A 23,638-nucleotide genomic window follows, 5' to 3' on the forward strand; every position below is an offset into this window, starting at 1 on the left:
TGAAGTTAGTTTAATTTTTTTTTAATTATTTTACATCATTCTATATACATTATTCTATATAGGGTATTTTTTATGGCGTCACCAAAATCGGAGTATTTAAAATGGTATATTTCAATTTTTTTAAATGCAACATTCTGTATATTATTTTTCTGTCAGATGCAGAATTAAAAATTGAACATTTTTTTTATTTAAAGTGTTTCTAAATTTTTAACGGTTTCGCAGATATTCGCAGTATTATATTACATATGGCTGTTTCGACACTAAATTTTTATCAAAGCCACCTAATTTATCGATATTTTATCGTTGAAAATCCCATATGTTATGAAATACACTTTACATACAAAAAGTTGTTCACCTTTTAATTCTACATCTGAAAGAAAAATAATATACAAGGTGTTGCATTTAAAAAAAATGAGATACAACATTTTAAATACTACGACTTTGGTGACGCCATAAAAAATATCCTGTATATGATAAAGTAAATTTTTCTACACGAATTTATTCTGGTATCCTTCATGTTTAAGAAAACATAGCTAAGTATTAATAAAGTTATATTCACTCTAGTTTTTTACCACTTTTCGTATATAATGTTTTTAACCAAAGTTTTTTAGTAAATAAGAAATAGAATGGCAACACCGCAGTGTGCTTTAAATAAAGACAGTGTACTACATAATATATGCAGAATTTTATGCCGAATCCAGTTATCTACAGAAAATTAAACTTGTTTTAAATCAAAAAAAAGTTGTAGAAAATCTCTGAAATAGATAATATTTTCAGATACAGAAGAATTGTTACCTACACGAAATGTGAAAATATTCTGTTTTCAAGCAAGTTTTTACTCGATGATCATTTTTTTTATTTTATTTTATTGTGAACTCATATTTTCCTAAATACATATCTGTGAAACTATGGCGAGTGCCACGACTATACATTGCCTAATTAATAGACCACGACTATGCAGCATGCAGCTACGTCAGTGGTCACGGAGGCGAGAACAAGGTCATATAAAAATAGCAGAAGAAGAACAAAGGCTTTGACAAAGAGTAAAACTACTAGTTTCCTTATACTATGACATAACTATATCAGCTTTAATGCGTAAACTCAGTTTATTATAAACTTTAGTATCTGACTCATTATACAAGGTTAACCGCAACTCTTCGATTACCCTAGCTAACCTAACCTAACCTAAACACCCTATGCAATAATTTCCTGAGCAATTTTTGCTACAACATCATTTTTCAATCAGAACCATGTCTCCTGAATATTTTGTCTTTCCAAGGCATGTGTCTAGCTCATGCCTTGGTTAATTTTTAAAAGCAAAATGAAATGCCACAAATATTTTGCAATTTGTCTAATTATCGTTACTTTTCGATGTTCTTTTAATATGGTTCTTATAGTGTCGTAGATTGTGCAAAAGTCATTGATCTAGTTGAAGACGGCCGAAATTATGAATATTTGCTTGGTCCTTGAAGAAGAATGGGAAAACCACACAATATATTTGCAGCCTCATTTACAGTATGAAGCCGGGTTGGCATAATTTAAATCAAGCGATTTTTTTAATTTTAATCATGTGATTTAAATAAAAAAATCAACTTTTTTAAAACATTACAATAAATCGAAAAATAACTGTAAAAGTTATAAAAATGTGCCCTAGAAAACTATAGAAAATATTTCTATAACAGATATACCCTATATCTATTCATCAAATAAAATGTTACACTTGCTGTTGTAACGTTTAAATACTTTTAATAAATCGAAAAATAATCGTAAATGTTATAAAACTATATAAAAAATGATTTTTATAACACATGTACCTACTACATATCTATTCGTCAATTAAAATGTTGGACCGATTTTTGAAGTAATTTCGTGTGATCGATTAGACTTCTAAAGAGCAGGAATTTATTTTGAAATTTATGTACAAGTGACAAAAAAACGCTGTTCGAATACATTTTTTCATTTACAACCTCTAGTGCAGAAAAAGGTTCTTTTGATGTTAGACTAATTCTTCAAATCGTTGTCAGAAAATATGTTGTTTTATATCTTTTTTGAAACAGCTGTATATTGATCAAGATAACTTCTGCCTTCATCAATTTAGCTTCTATTTCTTTCCAAATTTCTACGGACATTTCGACCTGCAGTAAGTACTTTACACTTTGACAATAGATAATAATAATTTAATAATAAATAATAGTGTATTGTGTAAGGAGTAACAATTATACTTTTTTTGACGAGGTTGTACGTTTGACGGCTAGCGCAAAACATATTTTTACTCCGAGTAGAATATACTATACTTTTAATTTTGTTTAACAAATTAAACATTACAAATAACTTTTTAATCAATTTCAAACGTTGCAAATAATATAAAAAGTAACACCTTGTAAGTAATCGAGTAACAATTTGTACACTCGTTGAAATTGACGCTTAATATCAGTTTAATAATATATTTTTGTACTTTTGTGCTTAGGCGTAAAAGTGCTTTAGTTTTATACCTAGGGGTTGAAATGACAAAAATTAATATTCTTGTGAGATTTAAAAAAAAATCTTTTTAATCTGAAGCGAGCGAGTATACTTTTTTGCGGAATATGTTGGTGACCGATGTGGGAAAATGACACGCGCCGTAGAATTGTTAATGTTATCAGTATAGGGCAGAGTTATGAAGATTTAGCCATTTAGGATAGGACTTTAATTGGAATTAAGTCCGAATTATTTGGAAATCCGATTTAAATAATGTTTTTTTAAAAAAATCATGATTTTTTCCAACCCTGGTATGAAGTATGAACCAACGTCTACAGACATTATAGCAGCCGGGGGAGGTAATAAAAATATTAGAGTATTGTAACGTTTTTAGTTCGTTACATGTCCTTGTATATGATATATGATGTCTGGCGTATCATCACCGGATTCCCTATCGTTCAGGCCGGATAATTTTATTGACGGCATGGCGTAATTTTTACGTTCCCTAGTCGCCAACCCTGTTATCGTTTGACACAACCCTGCTATCGCTCTGTGGAGGCGCTGTCAACATCGCTTCTGTCAACTCTCTGTGCTGTCGATTGACTTTTGCTTTTAGCGCTCTGTAGCCTAACCTAACCATCCCGGCTTTTAGAAATGGTGATTATTTAAATCTTGCTGTATAATCTGAATCAGCTAAATCCTAAATCCTATAATGGCGGGGCCAGGTCAAAGGGATGCGTGGCTAGATAGAGGACTAGCCATTACTGGTCTCAACCTTGGGGCATCAGGGGGCACCCCATTGTATTTACCCCTTACTTCTACATGCGGGGCTCTGTAGAAGTGGACTGACTATCCCTAGCGACTTGTGGGAACACTATGAGATCCAGTAATAACAATCAAAAACACCACCGGAGAAGCTGTGGGAAACCCCCTAGCGACACTGGGAACAGGAACAATGAAAAGTTCCAAGGGGTCAAACCCCAAAGAAAAACTACAGGAGAGGTGTGGCTGACACTTGCGCGGGACCGTCCTGCGCTAGTGGTACTCAAGCTACCACCTCCTTTAGCAAGCGCGCGGGTCGGGAGCTTACCTCTAAAACCCAACAGGCGACACAGACTACCGTTTAGTCTACCTGGCCTGGGTCAACCAGGCGGGTTGGACGATCCGCTGAGAGTGGGTCTTAGCGGAGCAGAAGCACGGAGATACCCGACTGCTCCACGCAGGACTTGCTCCAGAGGAAGCAAAGAGAAAGTACCTCCATAGAGGGAGTGTAAGGAACCAAGAAACAGGCCGGCGCATTTCCACCAAAGGGCAAAAGAGGGAGCGAAATCCTTTTCACCTCTGCTCCGGCAAGAAGAGAAAAAGCCAGGATGGAAAGACGTCCAACACCGAGAGGCAAGTTAGGACATATCACCAGCTTTGCTGCTGGACAAGCGAAAATGGCAGTGCTACCAAAGGATTACCCAGAGGTTGTACTGACCACCGACCAGCAAACGGCTCTAGAAGAGGCGATACTGGATGAAGTAGTGGCGATTGGAGAGCAACACAACGACGGACAAAATGTGGGTCAAATGCGATTTGCGGGGATTCACTTTCGGGTGGGCATGCTCCTCTCATAGACTGTGTATCTCCAGAATCGGCGGATTGCTTAATAGAAACGGGCACCTAAACTTAAGGTTGGCAGGCCGGGACTGGTTGCTCTGAAGGGAGAAAACATCCCTAAGGAGGCGACATTCATCACGGTCTTTTTTTGCCGAGGAGCAAAGGGAAAGACACCACCTACCTGCTGAACCTTATCCAGGGTCAGAACTCCGATGTAAGGACGTCGTGTTGGCGAATAATCAACTCGGGGGAGGAGGGCCACGGCCAAGTCCTCACAATAGGAATTGACCTCAAATCCAAGGAGGCAATAGAGAAAGAGGGATACACTCTTCACACACTATAGATTCGGGACAACACCGGTATCAGGTCTAAGAAGAGACCAAGCTAAACAGGTAGAGAAAATGGAGACAGATCCTCCAGCCTCTACCTCACAGGTACCCCCAGCCGAAGACTAGCTCCCTCGGGACTCTGAAGGGCACGGAGGGCCAAACCCCAACCGTGGAAGGCTGTATATCCTCGGAGAAGGTTGGATGGCCACTTCTCGGAGGAGGAACTTCCGTTGTCAGAGGAAGATGAGGAATACCCCTATCCACTCTACAACGGGGAGAATCCCCTCACACACCCCAGTAACCTAAACCAGGTCCAAAGTCCTACTCCAGCCCTCTTCCCACCCTTCTGAACTTATCCTTTCTTCCTTCCCCCCCATGCATGGGATATCCCAAATAAACCTGCACCTTGCAAAAGGGTCTTCCGCTACAATAGCAAGACTCTTTGAGAAAAATCATTATGCAATGGTACTAGCCCAGGAACCCTGGGTGTATCAGGGACAAATTAGAGGTTTGTCTGGAAAAAATTCAAAGGTAATATATTGTCAAGGTGTATTACTGGTTGCATAACTGCATACTGCTAAAAATCGCATTGAGGAACCTGGCGCATTCGCCAGAAAGTAAAGAAAATTATAGAATTCTTTAGAAAAATCTAGAAAAAACCGCCAGGGGGTATATAAGGCCCGCGCTTTGACAGTTGGACAAGTTTAAAGTTTAAGTTTGAAGTTTGAAGTCTAAAGTTTGAAAATACCGCGAAATACCGTTAGAGACAGTAGTAGTAGTTACATGTTGTGTTGTAAATAGTATAAGTTGTGTGTACAGAGTGAAACAAATAAATTCGTTAAGTATTTTATCGTGAGTTTAAATAGTGGACCCACGGGAATCCGTAACAATTGGTGTCGGAAGTGCGATTCAAGAGGATTTTAAGAAGAAATTAAGTGGATTAGAAGATTTTTAGACCGAATTAGAGTATTTTTATGGTTGGTACAAGGAGCAGGCGAAGAAAATGGAGAAGTAAGCAAATTATTGGGCGATTTTTTTATGGAGAATATGAGAAGAGAAAAAGGCAGAAGAACAAGAGAGGTTGCGAAGAGAGAAGAAGAGGAACAAGACCGTTCACAGAAAATACTTATGGAAAATCAAGAAAAATGTTAGAAAGTTTAGAAGCGTCAAAAGAAAGAAAAACAAGAAGAACAGGACCGGCAAGACAAAATTTTCGAAGATTTGAAAATTCAACGACAACAAGACAAACAAGAAGAACAGGACCGGCTTGAGAAAATTCTCGAAGATTTCAAAGTTCAACGAGAGCACGACAAACAAGAAGAACAGGACCGGCTTCAGAAAATTCTTGAAAATCAAGAAATTAGACAAGAACGGTTGGAGAAAATTGTTGAAGATTTAGAAGTTCGTCGCCAGAAAGAAAACTTTGGAAAATCAGGAATTTCGACTACAGAAGAATTTTGAAGACCTGGAAAAACGGCAGGAAAATCAACTTCAAGAAGCCGTAGAAGATCTTGAGGAACGCCTTCAGCAGAAAATGGAAAAATTGAGAGATGGACCTACAGAAGACCAAGGCACAAGTAAGAACACCTGGCGTTCATGGAACTGCAGAACCCTCAAGGCCCCGACCTACGATGGACAAACCACCTGGACGATGTACCACTGCCAGTTTGAAGCAGCGGCTGCTGCCAATGGATGGACTGACCAGGAGAAAGCAGCGGCACTTGTCATCGCGCTGCGTGGCCCTGCCCTGAACTGTTGGTAAACTATTCCTGCAGCCCAACAGCAGGGAATACCAAACTTTGGTCGCTGCACTGACAGAAGATATGGCGACCAACATCGACGTCAACTTTACCAGGCACAGATCAAGACACGCCTGCAGAGGTCCGAGAGAGTCTGCAGGAATTTGAAGCAGACTTACGTCGGCTGGTACACCTAGCGTATCCTGAAGCACCGGAAGGGATTTAGGGAGAACTGCTGCTCAGTGCTTTATCAGCGGACTGAGGGACAACGTAATTGCCAGAGGGCGCTGCAAATATCCTGATTTTCTACCAGCAGCGAAGCACTGGTCAGGGCGCTGGAAATAGAAGCTGCTTTTAGCGCCATCCCTAGACCGAAGATAAGATCGGTAACGGTAGAGGAAACAGCCCGAGAGTACCCACAGAAGTTTGGAGGAGATGTGTAGAAAATTCGACAAACCATGTGAGCTACTAATAAACAAGGAGTCAACAATAACCAGACAGAGAACCAGAGAAGATCCCAGGACATAAGGTGCTATAGATGTGGCAGGAATGGCCACATCAAACGGGATTGCCGCGTTCAAATGCTATCCCGTTCACCATCCAGAGAACGTAGGCACCAGGGAAAACTAAAATCAAATAATACTAAGGGGCAAGTATTGACTGGGGAGAACAGAGCCCCAGGATTTTTTTCCATTAGGAGTCTAGGAAGAACCGCTGACAGTTTGGCAGATCGACGGAAAGTCAATGGAAAGGAATTCGAATGACTGTGGACACTGGCGCTATGGTATCGTTGTAGCGGGCTACACTCAATGCAAGGATTGAAGCTGATGCCTCTGAGAAGAAGAGTGTGTTTACGTACAGTTACGGGGGAAATGGCCGTTGTACGGGGAGAGGCTATCGTCGAACTGAAGTTAGAAATTTGAAGTTTCAGCATAGCGTCTTAGTGGCAGATATTGAAGATGACTTCATCTTGGGCATGGATGTGATTCGTCAACATGGATTTTCGTTCGATCAGCAGAGAAATATCCTGAATATCGGAAATGAAGAGTTTATGTTATCTCCAGACGAGGGACCAGGAAGAATGGATGTAAGATCAGCGGAAACTGTGGTGATACCTGGTAATACCGAGAAGATCGTATTCGGTAAAGTGGAGAAAATCGCTGGGTGCTGTGTTGACTGGTCCAAAGTAGCGACAACAAACAAGATAGGGTACTTAGTAGTAGGAAAGTCATTGGTGAACACTGACAAGAATATACCGATCAGAATTGCGAATGTTTTCCCGGAATTGTGTCAAGATTCAAAAAGGTGACAAGATAGCCATCTGCGAAACTGTAAGAAGTGTCACCCGATGTGATGAAGTGTCGTCAGCTGTTACACAAAAGGCATCCCAAGAAACACTAAAACATCTAGAACAGCCATGGGATCACCTAACACCTGAGGAGAAACAGAAGGCCAAGCAGTTCCTGGTAAAAGCATGGCAGTATTTTTTTTGAGAAGAACAACAGTGGAAGAACGGATTTTGTGAAGCACCGGATTAATACTGGTCATGCTCAGCCGATTCGACAACGTCCTAGAAGGGTGCCCCTTTCCAAACAACAACAAGAAATGGAGACAATGGTAGATAAGATAGAAGATGGAGTTATCGAAGAATCATCGAGTCCATGGTCATCTCCTGTTGTTTTGGTGACGAAGAAAGATGGTAGTACACGATTCTGCGTGGACTATCGGAAGCTCAATGACGTCACTAAGAAGGATAGCTACCCACTACCACGTATAGACGACACGTTAACCACTCTGGCAGGTTCGTGCTGGTTCTCCACTCTCGACTTAAAGAGTGAATACTGGCAAGTTGGTCTGGACGAGGAAGACAAAGAAAAGACGGCTTTTTCTACAGGAAACGGACTATACCAATTCAAGGTCATGCCGTTTGATTATGCAATGCTCCAGCCACTTTCGAACGTCTCATGAGGTGGTGTTAAGAGGATTAACTTGGAAAACGTGCTTGGTTTACTCTCGACGATGTATTGGTTGGTGGGAAGAACTTTTTGAGGAGCATTTGCGAAATTTAGAAGAAGTCTTCGGCCGCATACGGAATGCTCACCTGTACTTGAACCCAAGAAGTGTAGCTTATTCCAGCGACAAGTGGAATTTTTGGGCCATGTGGTCTCAGCAGACGGAATTTACACCGACCAGAAGAAAATCGCTGCAATCAAGGATTGGCCTAAACCTCGCGACAAACATGAACTTAGAAGTTTTCTGGGTTTATGCACCTATTACAGAAGATTTGTCAAGGAATTTGCCAATATAGCTGCACCCCTTACATAGACCTCTACAGGTGATGAAGTCGGCTACGAATGGAACACCGATTGTGATGTAGCCTTTGAAGACCTCAAGGCGGCTTTATGTTCAAGTCCCATTTTAGCCTACCCACAACAACAACAACAAGGGAGGTATATCCTGGATACCGACGCCAGCAACATCGGCATCAGTGCAGTGCTATCACAAGTGCAAGATGGCGAAGAACGAGTGATAGAATACTACAGTCGAGTTCTATCTAAACCAGAAAGGAATTACTGCGTTACCCGGAAGGAGCTGCTAGCAATTGTAAAAGCAGTTGATCATTTCCATAAATATCTGTATGGCCAAGAATTTTTAATTAGGACAGATCATGCGGCTCAAGTGGCTTATGGAGATGAAACAACCTGAAGGTCAAATAGCACGATGGTTCGAGAAGCTCCAGCAGTATCACTTTACCATCCAACATCGTGCTGGGAAGATGCATGGTAACGCAGACGGTTTATCCAGAAGACCCTGTCAAACCGATTGTAAGCACTGCTGTAAAACGGAACAACGTGAAGGCACTGTCATGATAAGGAGTTTTAAGCTTGGAGCTGATGAACAGTGAACGACGGCACAGTTGAGGAAAGACCAAATGGAAGATCCAGACATCGGAGCAATACTAGGGCTCAAGGAAGATAACGGCGAGAGACCACCGTGGCAGGATATTGCGGATAGAGGGCTAGTTTTCAAAGCTCTCTGGGCTCAGTGGAATTCACTGGTTATTGAGAATGGATTGTTAAAGCGCACGTGGGAAAGTGCGGATGGCAGGACAGTAACAACTCAGTTACTGGTACCATGGAAGAAAGTTACCCAGGTATTGGAAGAAATTCACGGTGGTAAAACTGGAGCCCACCTTGGGGTAAACAAGACCTTGAGCAAGCTGAGAGATCGCTTTTACTGGGTGGATTATTGCAAAGATGTCAAGAAATGTTGTCGACAATGTAAAATTTGTGCAGCCAGCCAGGCGACCAAGCACTCGATCTAGGGGAAAAATGAAACAATATAACGTTGGACTGCTATTCGAAAGAATTGCTGTTGACATTGCAGGCCCATTCTCTGAAACGCACAAGGGCAACAAGTACGTTTTAGTGGCGATGGATTATTTCAGTAAATGGCCAGAAAGTTTTTGCCATTCCAAACCAAGAAGCATCGACTGTAGCTGAAGTATTAGTCAATAATGTCTTCAGTAGATTTGGAATTCCTTTAGAGCTTCACACTGACCAAGCTGAAGGAACTTCGAGTCAAGACTGTTCCAGAAGATGTGTGATCTGCTTGGTATTCACAAGACTAGGACAACAGCTTTACATCCGCAGTCTGATGGGATGGTCGAGAGATTCAATAAGACCATTGAAGAACATCTCTCTCGAAAATGGTGGATGAACATCAAAGAGATTGGGATCAGCATATACCACTATTCCTAATGGCATATAGAAGTGCAGTTCACAACACCACCGGACTTTCACCATCGAAGATTTTATTTGGTCGAGAATTATGGTTGCCTTGTGACTTGGTGTTCGGATCACCAGACGACGGCACCACAAACGTAGAGGACTACGCGGATGAACTGAAGGAAAGCTTAATGGAAATTCATAAGACCGTTAGAAGTAAGATTGCGCTAGCCAGTGACCGGATGAAAGCTCGTTACGACCTCAGAGCTAATTCTACGGGATTTCAACAGGACGATAGGGTATGGTTGTATAACCCACAGCGCAAGAAAGGAAGGTCCCCAAAGTTAACTCCAGCATGGGAAGGTCCTTATACAGTCATCAGGAGGATAAATGATGTTGTGTACCGGATTCAACGCAGCCCTAGAAGTAAGTATGAAAGTAGTTCATCTGGATCGATTGAAGAGATACCAGATAGGGAAAACCTTGATCGGGACGCCCAGATCAAATTTGGAGAAGGGGGCAATGTCAAGGTATTACTGATTGCATAACTGCATACTGCTAAAAATCGCATTGAGGAACCTGGCGCATTCGCCAGAAAGTAAAGAAAATTATAGAATTCTTTAGAAAAATCTAGAAACAACCGCCAGGGGGTATATAAGGCCCGCGCTTTGACAGTTGGACAAGTTTAAAGTTTAAGTTTGAAGTTTGAAGTCTAAAGTTTGAAAATACCGCGAAATACCGTTAGAGTAATAGTAGTTGCATAAGTTGTATTGGAAATAGTATAAGTTGTGTGTACAGAGTGAAACAAATAAATTCGTGAAGTATTTTATCGTGAGTTTAAATAGTGGACCCACGGAATCCGTAACAATATGATAACAGGCAGGAATTTCCCCGAGCCTGTCTTCTTATAAGAAAGGACATTAACTACACATGTGTTTCAGAATTTACAACCCGAGATCTTGTTCCTATCATGGTTCAGCTTAATATCGAGGATTGCAGTAAAAACATCGTGATTGCCTCTGCTTACTTTCCGGGTGACGGGCGGCACCGCCTCCGAGGTACGGGAGCTCAAAGCGATTCTGCAGCCAACGGCGACTACCTCCTGCTAATGGGATGCGACTCCAATACACAATAATGAGGTATGGGGAAGCACTAACACTAACACTAGAGGTGAGTGTTTACTTGAATTCCTCTTAGCATGCAATCTTGAAGTTCTCACTGGGGAACAGCCCCCACGTTTGTGACAAAAACGCGGGCAGAAGTGTTAGATTTAACAATCGGGAGTGCTGGTGTAATCAGTTATGTGAAACAATGGAGGTCTCAACGGAACCCCTCCCTATCAGATCACAGAATCATCGAGTTCAAATTAGAGGAATCACACCCCAAACAGAAACTCGAAGGAATCCAAGAAAACAGACTGGGACATGTATAACACCAATCTCGTAGACAACCTAAACCGTATAGATGCAAGTAGGGCCAGAAACCATCTGCATCTAGAATGGTACGCAAGGGAAGTCAGCGGTGCAATATTGATGCATATGGAATCTAGTTGCCCCGCAAGTAAAGGCATACAAAAAGTAACAACAAGCCCTGGTGGAACAAGAAGTTGGCCAAACTTAGATCGGAGGTCCGACGACTCTTTAATAGAGCTAAATCCAGTGGCGAATGGCAGCTCTACAGCGAGAAATTAACTAAGTATAAGAAGGAGATAAGAAGGGCAAAGCGGTCTGACTTTTTGATCCTTTTTATGAAAACATCACTTCTACCCTGGATGCAGCTAGATTACACAAAGCTATGGCCAAGAGTGGATCTATTCCCAACATGGCACTTAAGAAATCTGACGGAAGCTACACGGGAGGTGAGAGTGGAAGAGAGAGCAAATCTCCTACTTTATACACACTTTCCAGGTAGCATACCTATTGGATACTTATGTAGCTCCCACTGAACCCTACAATCCTTGCAGGAAGATTGGGGAAGCGGGCTGCTTAGTAATAACAGAACAAAAAAGCTGAAATGGGCGATCGACACCTTCAGCCCTATAAAGCAGCAGGAGTGGATGATCTTTCCTGCCCTTCTAAAGGAGGGTCAGCAAATCAGCTACTCACCATCTACTAAGCATTACAAGAAGCAGTCTAGAGATGGGATATATACCAACCACCTGGAGAAGAGCAAAATAATCTTCATACCCAAAATAGGCAAAACTGACTGGACAAATCCCAAGTCATTTAGGGCTCATTAGTCTCACATCGTTCATACTAAAAACGCTGGAGAAAGTAGTTGACAACCATATTGGAGAAAATCATCTAAAGGTTAAAAACCACTGCATGATAGTCAGCATGCATATAGAACGGGCAGATCCACAGAAACTGCTCTGTACCAATTAACGGAGCTAATACAGACAAGTCTGGATAGCAAAGAAACAGCAATTTGTGCCTCTTCTTGGATATTGCGGGGCGTTTGACAATATACCACATAAGGTGGTCAGGCGATCTCGAGAAACAAGAGGGGTGAACAGAACTATTATTCGCTGGAGTTTTGGGAAATGCTGTCAACACGAACAGCAGAGTGCTCAGATGGGCACCAAAACTGTAGCTGTTAAAACAACGCAAGGAACTCCACAAGGTGGAGTAACCTCCCTTTGCTGTGGAGCTTTGTGGTGGATGAACTACTAGATGAATTAACTTCTAGCGGGAATACACTGCATTGGGTATGCAGATGACATAGTCATGATCGCTCGGGGAAACATGAAGGCACCTTTGTGTGATATTATCCAAAGAGGACCTGTATCACTGAGAGATGGTGTAGGACTGTCGGGCTGAGTATCAACTCAGACAAAACCGCGATAGTGCCATTCACCAGAAAGCGAAGTCTGAAAACTTGAAAAGAATCCAACTAGATGGAAAGGAATACTGCCAACACAGGAAGTTAAATACCTGGGAATAACCCTGACAGTAAAACCCTCCTGTGGAACAGGCATATTAAGAACACTACCAGCAAAGCCATAAAGGCTCTCATGATATGCAGAAGACTGGCTGGAAATAGATGGGGCTGCTCCCCTAACATTTTGCGCTGGATGTATACCATGATAGTAAGACCCATGATTACTTATGGAGCAGTTGCCTGGTACACAAAACTAGAGCAACGGACGGCAAGGTTAAACCTATGCAAAGTCCAGAGACTAAGCATGTGTTTGCATCACAGGAGCCTATGAGAACCTGTCCAACAGCAGCAATGGAGGTCATTCTAGATTAACACCACTGCACATTGTCATTGGTAGATATGCCAATGCGACAATGATTAGAATGGTCACTAACGGAATTAGTACTGGAGAATTGTCAGATCAGGGGCTTGGAACACCCTCAAAAAGGAAATACCACCCTGCAACTCCCAGTGGACGATATGCCAAGAACGTACAACTTTCTGACAAACATGTCAATGTAGTATTGAGCAATAAGAAGGATTGAAGAGCGAAACGCTTGCCCAGCAGTTAAAAGACCATACCATAACTTGGTATACTGATGCTTCCAAAACCAATACGGGAACAGGGATCGGAGTGTTTGGGCCGAGAGCTGACCATCTGAACCAATGGGCACTTACCCTAGTATCCTACAGGCAGAAATCTACGCTATCGAGAGATGCGCACAACTTATCTTGTAGATAGAACTATCGGAAACAAGAAATAGCCATCTTATCTGGATAGTCAAGCAGCGTTAAAGGCGATCAACTCAGTATCAATCAATTCGAAGTTGGTCAAAGAATGCATAGAGAAGCTGAATAAATTAGGCAAAGAAAACAAAGTCCTCCTACACTGGGTGCCTGCTCACCAAGGGATAGAAGGCAATGAAAAAGCAAATAATCTAGCTAGGAAAGGAGAAAGGATAATCTAGCTAGGAACACTCCACTAACTGGACCAGAACCGTTCTGTTTTCCAAGTGGTAACCAACTCAAGGCGGAACTCAAGAACTTGGAAGATTTCATCCGCAACCTGGAATGGAAATCTTGCAATGGTCTAAGACACTGAAGAAGTTTCTGAGGGCTTATGATCAAGAAAATCACAGATCTCTTCCTGTCTGAGAGTAAGAACAATCTTCGGATTGTCACGGGTTTTAACCAGGATACTGTCTCCTCAATGAACACCTCAGTAGATTGAAACTAAGAAGAAACGGCGAATGCAGATTCTGTGGGGAAGATGGTGAAACACCAGTACACCTCATCATCACTGAGTGCCGAGACGACAACCATTCGTGCCATGAATTTTGGTACAACTGATATTGAAGATGGAGAACTACCCTCTATAAAACCGTCCCAGATACTGGCTTTTGTCAAAGCCCTGGGACTGTATGATGAGTTATGATTCAAGAAAGGGGGACACAATGGACAAGGTCGAAGTGATTAACCCCCCTCCCACTCATTCTAAATTCTAAAATTCTAAATCTGAATCAGCTGCTATTTCAAAGCAACAGGTAAAGATGAAATACCGTATGATCGAATAAAAACGGCGTCAGCGATGGCTATGAAATGAAGATCGCTGTTATTTTGTATGTAAAATTAAATGGGGAATGTCATTGATGTTCATTTCCAAGCCAACTGGACTCCGTTTTTTTTCGACCATACGTTATTATCCTTTTAGATTCGATATTATTACTGCATATTTTTAGGGTAGAGTTTTGGATGTCCCAACTTAACTTGTATCTGTATTTTGCTGGCACGTTGGCGTCCCTTTTCTTTTGTCCTCCAGAATGTCACATGGAAGAAAGGACATGTTCTTTATTATTTAACGGTGAGCCCTCGGAAGTAATTCGAGGTAGGTTCATTTTGTTTATTAGACCTTGTTTGATTTTAAACAAGAGTTTCGTATTTTTAGGGTCCAAGGTACGGACTATTTTCAAGGTTATAGTCCTAAGTTATGGTCCAAGGTCCTAGTAGTGTTCCAAGGTACGGACTATTTACAAGGTACGGGCATTATCCAAGGTCCTAGTAGTATCCAAGGTACGGGTAGTGTTCCCCTGTACCGTTGTCTTATGGACGGACTATTTCCAAGGTTATAGTCCTAAGTTATGGTCCAAGGTACGGGTAGTTTTGTGTTCCCTTGTACCATTATCCTATGTACGGATGTCCTGTGAACGAGTGTCCCCAGTAGGAATGATTTTTCTTGCATATAAAGTGCCCCAGCGTGGATGTAGCTTGAGCCCCATGCTGCTTCGTTCCCATCCATAAGTTGTTAGTAGTTACGGCTGTTCCACCATGGTGTCCTCATTCTGGCCCCTTTTTGTTGTATTGGATGGCCGAGTACAGAGATGCGAGCCCACCTCACGCTGTTAAAGAAGCAAGATTACATAAAGAACAGCTAAGTGTAGATTTAAGTTCTAGTTTTACATTTAACATCTAAAACATTTTCAGTCTTAAACAATACCGTACATCTTAAGTAATATCGTACAGACTATGTTTAGTGGTTAGATTGTTAAACACATTCATGTCGATTTAATATTTAAAATATTATTTATATCTTAGGTTTCATTACATTACGTCTTGTAATGGTATTGTTTTCATAGATATTTAGTACAATTCTTAACACCACTTTGTTGACACATATAACTACTATAATACTATTAAAATTGTACTTTATGCTATTTACCATCACAGTCCATCTTGAATAAATATAGTCATTAGTTTTGGGTAATATACAACTGTGTTTTCTTTTCGCTGTACATGCCTGGCGCCCAATATCTATTTCTTTGTTTATTGTTATTACTTAATTTTCTTTCCAGTGAAATACCTTATCCACGACTGCTCTCCGATGAAAAGCTGCCGTTCGCAGTGGTAATGTTTTATAAAAAACGTGTGTAAAGTTTTTTGTTTGTGTGTATGTTGGAGGCAGATGCCGAAAATTAGACATATCGCGATTATAATTAAATATACCTACCTATATTCACAAAGTTACGCGGAAGAGTTTTGATTGCATTGGTTTCAACTTCTGTGTGGAGGGTGTTAATCTTTTGTTGTTATATTATACCCTTATTAAACCAAAAAAAGATTAACCCCCTGGCAAGTTTAGTATGGACAAATCGCCATGTGTCTAATTATTTTGGACATTGGCCGAAATTCGGCGTCTGCCTCCAACATGTACAATTACAGTTACATATTTTTTTTATTATACAGTTACATATTTTATTGTATTGTACATATTACAGTTATGTTCTTTCAATATCTTCTGTTAGTGTTACTAATATTTATTAAAACCAAGCCTGTATCGTTACTTTTTGCCATTTTTTAAATTTTAATATACCTAAAGTTTTAATCAGTGTTGATATGACATTACGACAATAGCAATAACGCGTAATAATAATTGTTGGTTGCAAGTTTATTTCGGTCTTAAAAATTAACCAAGGCATGTCCAAATTAACCATGTGTGTCCAATACTCGTCAGCCAATAATGGCAGTAAGTAAGAGTAAGCATGTCAATGCGTAGGCTTATTGTTTCGAGTTTCCCTTTACAGTATCCAAAGTACTTGACGTCATTAAAAAAGTAAAATCAATACATCTCAACATTTACAATAAAGAGTACAAAATGCATTCGGAAGTATAACAAGAAAAGTTCATAGAGCTATTAATAAAACTGAACAAAAATGAATTTGTGCAATAGGGAGGGTAGTAAGTAGTAACCCTTTCGAACATGTAGAGCACTCTAGAAACTAGTTTGTAGAAATTGATTTATTTCTAATAACTACAATTAATATTATGCATATTATTAGATCGCACACTGAGATTCAAATTCACATTTAAAAATTAAGTTGGCCTCTATATCTCACAAGTTATCAGCTAATTTGAAAGTCTAATAATACCAATAGATAGCCTTGATAAAGTGGTTATGAAAATGTGCATTATTTTTAAAATAAAATTGATTTTCTAAAAAAAATCCGTTTCTCCAAAAACTCCCAAACATGAACATCTCAAAGCGCAATCTCTTGCCCCAATTTAAATCACGTTCGTATCTATTACGGTTACTGAGATACCAATGCTCGTACCCTGAATTTGTAGCACCCTATACAGGGTGACCCTATACAAATAAGTGCAAAATATTTTAACTGGTAGTATAGTTCAACCCCAGAAACACGCCTATGAGGTATTTTTTCGCGAAAAAAAAAATTTAAAATTCGAAATTTTTGGAAAATGTTTTGGAAATGTTTTTTAGTTTTTAGTTAAAAACCTAATTTCTTGATAATATGGTAACATAGATATTAGATTAAATTCTTTTACAAGAAAGAAAATCCAGTGGTTCTCAAAATTTTAGCAAAAAATCATTTTTTTTTGAAATTTTCAAAGTAAAAAATTCCGTTATTTTGGACTTATTTGAAAAACGATAAAGAGAAAATATGTTTCTTTTATCGAAATCTACCACCTCTCGAAATATTTGCACTTATTTCTGGGACACCCTGTATAGTTTATCATCGGAAAGGGCATATTTTTTTAAATAACTTTTAATTAGAGATTAGAAATTCAAGCGCTGTAGCGATCGAAGATTTTTTTTTATGTGCAGTTATAATTAAATAAACAAAAGAACTTTCCACCTTAAACATGCCTATTTCTGTATATAGCAACCTGTTCTTTGTCTTATACCTGCTCCTGTCAAAAGAGCCGATATTTCTCCAGCAAACTACAAGGGATTTTTCAATAAAGTCGGAATCGTCGTTAATACTCTGCCAATTCGTTCCCATTTTATCGTTTTCTCTCTCAATACGTCCAGGAAATTAAATGATAAGATAAGGGTTCATTTAGGGTAAATGAATTTGGTCCCAGTCTCTTTATTAAATGCAAATAATGGCTGTGTCGTTGATGACGTTGTGCGTGGGTCTACACTAAACAGGTTCGGATATATTTTTTGCTTTTGTTAATTAAAAAAAACTGTTACGGAAATTTGATCGATTTAGTGATTTGAAACGTATCATAAGAACTAAAGTAATCATTGCATATATTGGTGTACTCAGTAAGTGACTCACCCTCTATAATTTTTTATTTTTTTAGATAAAAAATTGAGATTCGGTATATATTAGTATATGATTATAAATTAGATTGATTGACGTATTCATGTAGCTTTCGGTCACTTCCTGTTTCACCGGAAATGACTACAACTTTTGATTTTTAAATGGCACCCTCGGTATTTTTTACTTTATTCAATAGAAAATGACATTCTGAATAGAATGAAATATCATATGTCAAGTTTTGACATTTTCGAATATGGTTTATTTGAAATTGCAACATGCGATTCGTAAAGACAATTTGACTCAAAATAGCAAGTGTGTGGTATCAAATTAGTCGTAAAAAAATGATTTTTCCAAATATGTTAATGAGCCACCCTCGTTCCATTTGAAAAAATTGAGATATGATTAAAAATGCGATTTGGGCATTTTTTAACCGGCCAGGACAAGACGCTAAAAACATTAGACGATCAAATCTATTTTTCCAAGGCTCCTTGATTAAAAATTAGTGTTTTTAACACAACCATGGCACTCTAGATTGACATTTAAAATTCAATTTTGTTTTAAGTGAAAATGTCAAAAGTTGACATATGATATGTCATTCTATTCAGAATATAATTTTCTATCGAATAAAGGAAAAAAATACGGAGGGTGCCATTTAAAAATCAAAAGTTGTAGTAATTTCCGGTGAAACAGAAAGTGGCCGAAAAGAATTGAATACGTCAATCAATCCTAATTTATGTCATATACTCACATGCCAAATCTCGTTTTTTTATTTGAAAAAATAAAAAAGTTATAGGTGGTGAGCCACTTTTGAGACGCACCCGGTAAATATTATGGGATAATGTCGTAATACCGTAAGTATGATTCTCGGTATGATCGAAAAAAAAACGGCGTCAGCGATGGCTGTGAAATGAGGATCGTTGTCATTTTATATCCAGGGTGGCTGATATGTATGGAAACGGCCGATTATTGGGTAAAATATACGAGGTACTGCAAAAAATCAAATACAAAAGATTTAAGATAGTAATAAATTTAACAGGGTCGGCCATAAAGTTGTAGCATCAAAATTGCATTTTTTTTAATGGGAGCCCCTGTATATTATTACATATTTCAATTCTTCCTTCACTTTGAAGTAAAAATTGTAATACACATAACGTACCGAAATCCAACAGTTTCCGAGTTATCGAGTTTTGAAAATATCACTTCAATTTCATGAAAATATCATTCACAATTTCTAAGCATATTTTTTAAAATCTATGTATTTGAAAAAAGAACATTTATTAATGAAATTCAAAAAAATTAGTTTACTGTCTTATTTTATAAGGTGTTCAAAGTGTTTTCCATAAATATTTTGACAATGAATCTGCTGAACAAAATCTTTTATTGTATTTACAATTTACAAGAGCATTTTGGGAAATATGAATTTTATGCGTTATTCGTTCTTGCAACTCCTTAACATATTGGGGTCTATTTTTATAAAAAGAAATGAGTGCGGGTTAGGATGTAATTCGTTAAATAAATATCACTATACCTATCATCATTATATACATATATCATCATTAAAATTTCAATTCAGTTTCATTTAAAGATGCCATTTTGCGAAAAAAACTGTGATTCCCAATAATATTTGACATTAGCTGTGAAGTTAACATTTACAGGTGTATAAAATGAGATTAAATCAAACCAAACCAAACTGAAATTACATAATTTTTGTTTAACATTTCAAAACGAAAACTCGATAACTCGAAACAGTTGGATTTAAGTACATTATGTGTATTATTATTATTTGCTTTTTCTAGTTTTAATTGTCTAAATCCCTGCATATTATAAATACTATATAGTTGAATGGATCAAATCATCCTGGGTGGCGTCAATCAAAAAGTATCGTCTACATATTTCTCTTAAGAACAATAAAAGAACATTACTTTTAAATAATGTCCGTGGACCATACTTTTGTTGACATCGGATAATTAATGAATAATTTTTGTTTCTGTTACCAGTATTACTCATTACGCAATACTATTATATTAATCAATTAACCGTAACCAAAAAACAAACATATCATATTATACAAACTCATTATAATAAAATTAAATCATAAAAATATTGTAATTATATTCCTGCAGTTTAAGTGAAAAGTTCTGTTCTTAAATATCTACTATATATGTTATAAACGCGTGTTCAAATATTAATTTTGTGTCAACATAAAACGAGATGTAATTAATGAAATATCATCGTAACAACAGCTATTTTAGAAACCTATAGGTTCACTTATTTCACAGAGATTTATGAAAAAAAGTCCTTTGCCTTGGGTACAGATACCGCCACGTTTTGGAAATAGCACAAAACGAAACAAAATTGAACGAGGCCACAAGAAACGCCAAAAAAATCCCCCCTCGCCCTCCTCATGAGTTGTTTTCATGCGCTTTTAAGAATCGAAAGTAGGTCGAGGTAAACCGAAGTGGGTCAAGACATCTGGAAATAAATCGAAATGCGTCAAAGTTGACATGTTTCGAATTGTTTCTCGCATAGTGTAGACGCTGTTTCACATTTTAAAGTAGATAAGTTTTAAACTAGTTTGATTTCTTTGCAAATAATGGCTCCACAGCAACTTTTATTGATTGAAATGCTGCGATTAGAAATTATAGGTACCTTATTTTTTTCGGCGCAATTTAACTCTAAATATGTAATATATTTTTACGGGATTTCTTGGCAGTAATACAAATTATGAATATTTAAATAATTTTCGTACTGAGGCATAAGGTATTTTGTTTGTTTATTTGTAAATTGTAAGTGGATACTGTAACTAAAAATTGATCGCTTTGTTCGTTTCCAACGCTTCACTGGAATTAGGCAAATTTCGATGTTCGCTAATAAAATAGAATTAACGTAATTAGTACAGTATAATTTCATTAGTTCTAATTAGAAAATAGGTTTATGTTTTGTTTTATGACTGGCATAAATATAGTTAGTCGGGTATTTTGATAGCAGAAATTTACTATTTGCTTTTTAAAATATATAAAATGTCAGACATACATTTTTACATTTTGAATAGATGAATCTGGACGTAACAGTTGGGGGTTGGAACCTTTGATATTACAACAGGAAAATATAAAACACTAAATCACATATATCACAATACACCAAAACACTTTACTTTTGCTGGACACGTGTTTCGCTAACCATGTTAAGATGCGATTTCTTAGCGACGTCTGGCGCCCGCGTCTCGCCAGGCACTGGTTACTGGTTCTTTTTTTGAACATACGTGGCTAAATCTGTAGGTATATCAATGAACTGTAATGTAACGCTTTGTAGGGAAACAAACCAATGCGCGACTTATAATGCGAGACGACACAATCTTCTTTTTAAAAACTTTATTTTACTTTTACATTAAAGTTACTTATAAAAAATAAAATACAAATACAAATCAAATATCTGTCTGAATATAAAACTGACTGTTAGAGAACAAGAAGATTCGCAACTCGCAACATATGCACACTAAGCACTATCCGGCACCGGCACTACAAAAGTTTTCCGTTGTATAACTCCTCCCTCGGTAGCATCAACTATACTGACTGACGGGGTAGTTGAATAGGTGTCTCTGGGTGGCTGTTATTTTTCTTCTTACATAGGCGATGGTCAGAAACAAGTTAGTTGGTTGGCTTGTAGGCAAAATAAATTAAAGCTGATATAATTAGGACATAAATAGCTATTGTCCAGTAATTGGGATATCTATTTATGTCTTCTGATATTAAATGGGGTTGATTTGCTGTAATTTGTCCGCTTAGCTCATGCAAGCTGTCTAGGCTAATATCCATTTTCTTGTCTAACTTTAAAGTTGCTAAACTTTCAAAGTTGTCTGTGAAATCTGCGAATAAAACTAGCTGATTTTCAGATTTGATATTCTTTCTTCCATTTATAACTAGTTTTACTGCAACAACCATAGCTTGGCATTCTGGAGGGATGTCAAAAATGTATATTCCACAAAATCTGACAGTTTCATCTTGGCTGTGGCATTTGAATATTTATTACTTTTTTCTTCAGGAAGAATACATATACATATTGTTAACTGGACGGTTACTTATTGGGGAACAGAATGACAATGACTTCTTGGAAATTAATGCAAACTCAGCACTTTATTCCTATTTTGTCTAAACTATATATTGACAATGCATGGAAATTGTGCAAAATGAATCTATAAAGTTGGTGGCACTTTGCGGAGGCTAAGAGAATGGATCTACATTTTTTCATCAGCAAAGATACCAAATTAAAATATAGGTAAAATATATTATGCTATTGTATTTATTTTGTTTTAATTAAATATGTGATATAAGGTAAAATGAGTTTTATATAATTTTATTATTAGAATTAAATTTTAGTTCATTTCATGTCGCTCCGTAATGAAAAGAAATTATTACCACAGATTAGGTATCCTATAAGTATACAGATAAAAATCTTGTCCCTAATTCGTGGTACGAAAATTGTTTTTTATGACGATGTGCAAACGAGTAAAATTTCCTGTGCGCAAAAATAAACTCGCGTAAAATAATAATAAACAGCGTAATAGAGAGATATCGCTAAACCGAATAGCGTGCATGGACGTTAATAAGGCCAGGTGTTATTTTCTTTAGGTATGACAAGTTATGTCTTCATTTATAGTTATCGGATCGGAAAGAATTCTGTTCGCGTCGCGTCCGCTATTTAACCTAACTTTGAATTTAAAACTTTGAAATTGTTTTGTTTACTAGGTATTTTAAAACTAAAGGGCTAAAGTGCTTATTTCCAGTGCTTTATTGTTTAACGTCTGCCTGTGGGTTTAGGGTAAACAAGCAACAAATTTCTCTTAGAAGGGCTAAGTCGTCATCTGCTGTAAAACCCTAAGCCTCTTTGTAGGTTCTTTAATATTGGAAGAGGTGGAATCCATATTTTCGGCCATATTTATTTAATTAAAACTAATCCCAGCTACTTAAATATCAAATTACCTAATAAAATTAAAGTAATAATTCAAAACAATTCAAACATAACCTAAAATAAACGATCTCGCCGGCCGGCCCCGGTTGTCAAATACCCGCACATGCTCATTTAAGCAATTTTTGAACGTTATTTAGAAATAGCGCTTGGTGTAATTGATCCGCAAATTACGTCAGGCGGTAACGTTATTAGCGAATGTTGCGTTAAAAATTGACTCGCGCATATCGTAACTCTTTGTCGTAACCATGATAAGCAATGATAAGGTACGCGTGTACGCGTAAATACTGCAAGACGCTATTCGGTTTTCCGATATCTCTCTAATAACTGTGCCGGTCAGGCGCTGTGCACAATTTTAGAGGCCATAAGTGGGCGTGCTATGTGCGCAAACTAGTAACCTAACCGATTCCGAAAATTGGAACCACGAAAAACAATAAAGAAAAAACAAAGTTTATAATCTGTATAATCTGTGTTATTACTCTACTACTCTGAGCAGTTTCATAAATTCAAAATAATTAAATTTTAGAACGTATATTAATTATTATTATTATTTTCAGCATTTTTGTGTCAATTTATCATCTTGATTAGTGGCAGTTAGTGGCATATCTTCTAATGTGTCATTTTTTTTATTAATAAGTCATGTTACCTATTTAAAGTGGTAGAAAAAGTAAATGTATACTATGTATGTAATTTATGAAACAGTATTACACAATAATATTCTAAAATAAGTAAATAATATACTGCATTATTCTAAAATGGAGGTATTGAATAACTTAAACTCACCGTAAAACCGATCCCTACTGTTGCAGAAAATTTTCCAGATTCAAATCTCCCAG

The sequence above is a fragment of the Sitophilus oryzae genome, unplaced genomic scaffold, assembly GCF_002938485.1.
Source record: "Sitophilus oryzae breed Bouriz unplaced genomic scaffold, Soryzae_2.0 scaffold_1508_pilon_pilon, whole genome shotgun sequence".
Classification (NCBI taxonomy): domain Eukaryota; kingdom Metazoa; phylum Arthropoda; class Insecta; order Coleoptera; family Curculionidae; genus Sitophilus; species Sitophilus oryzae.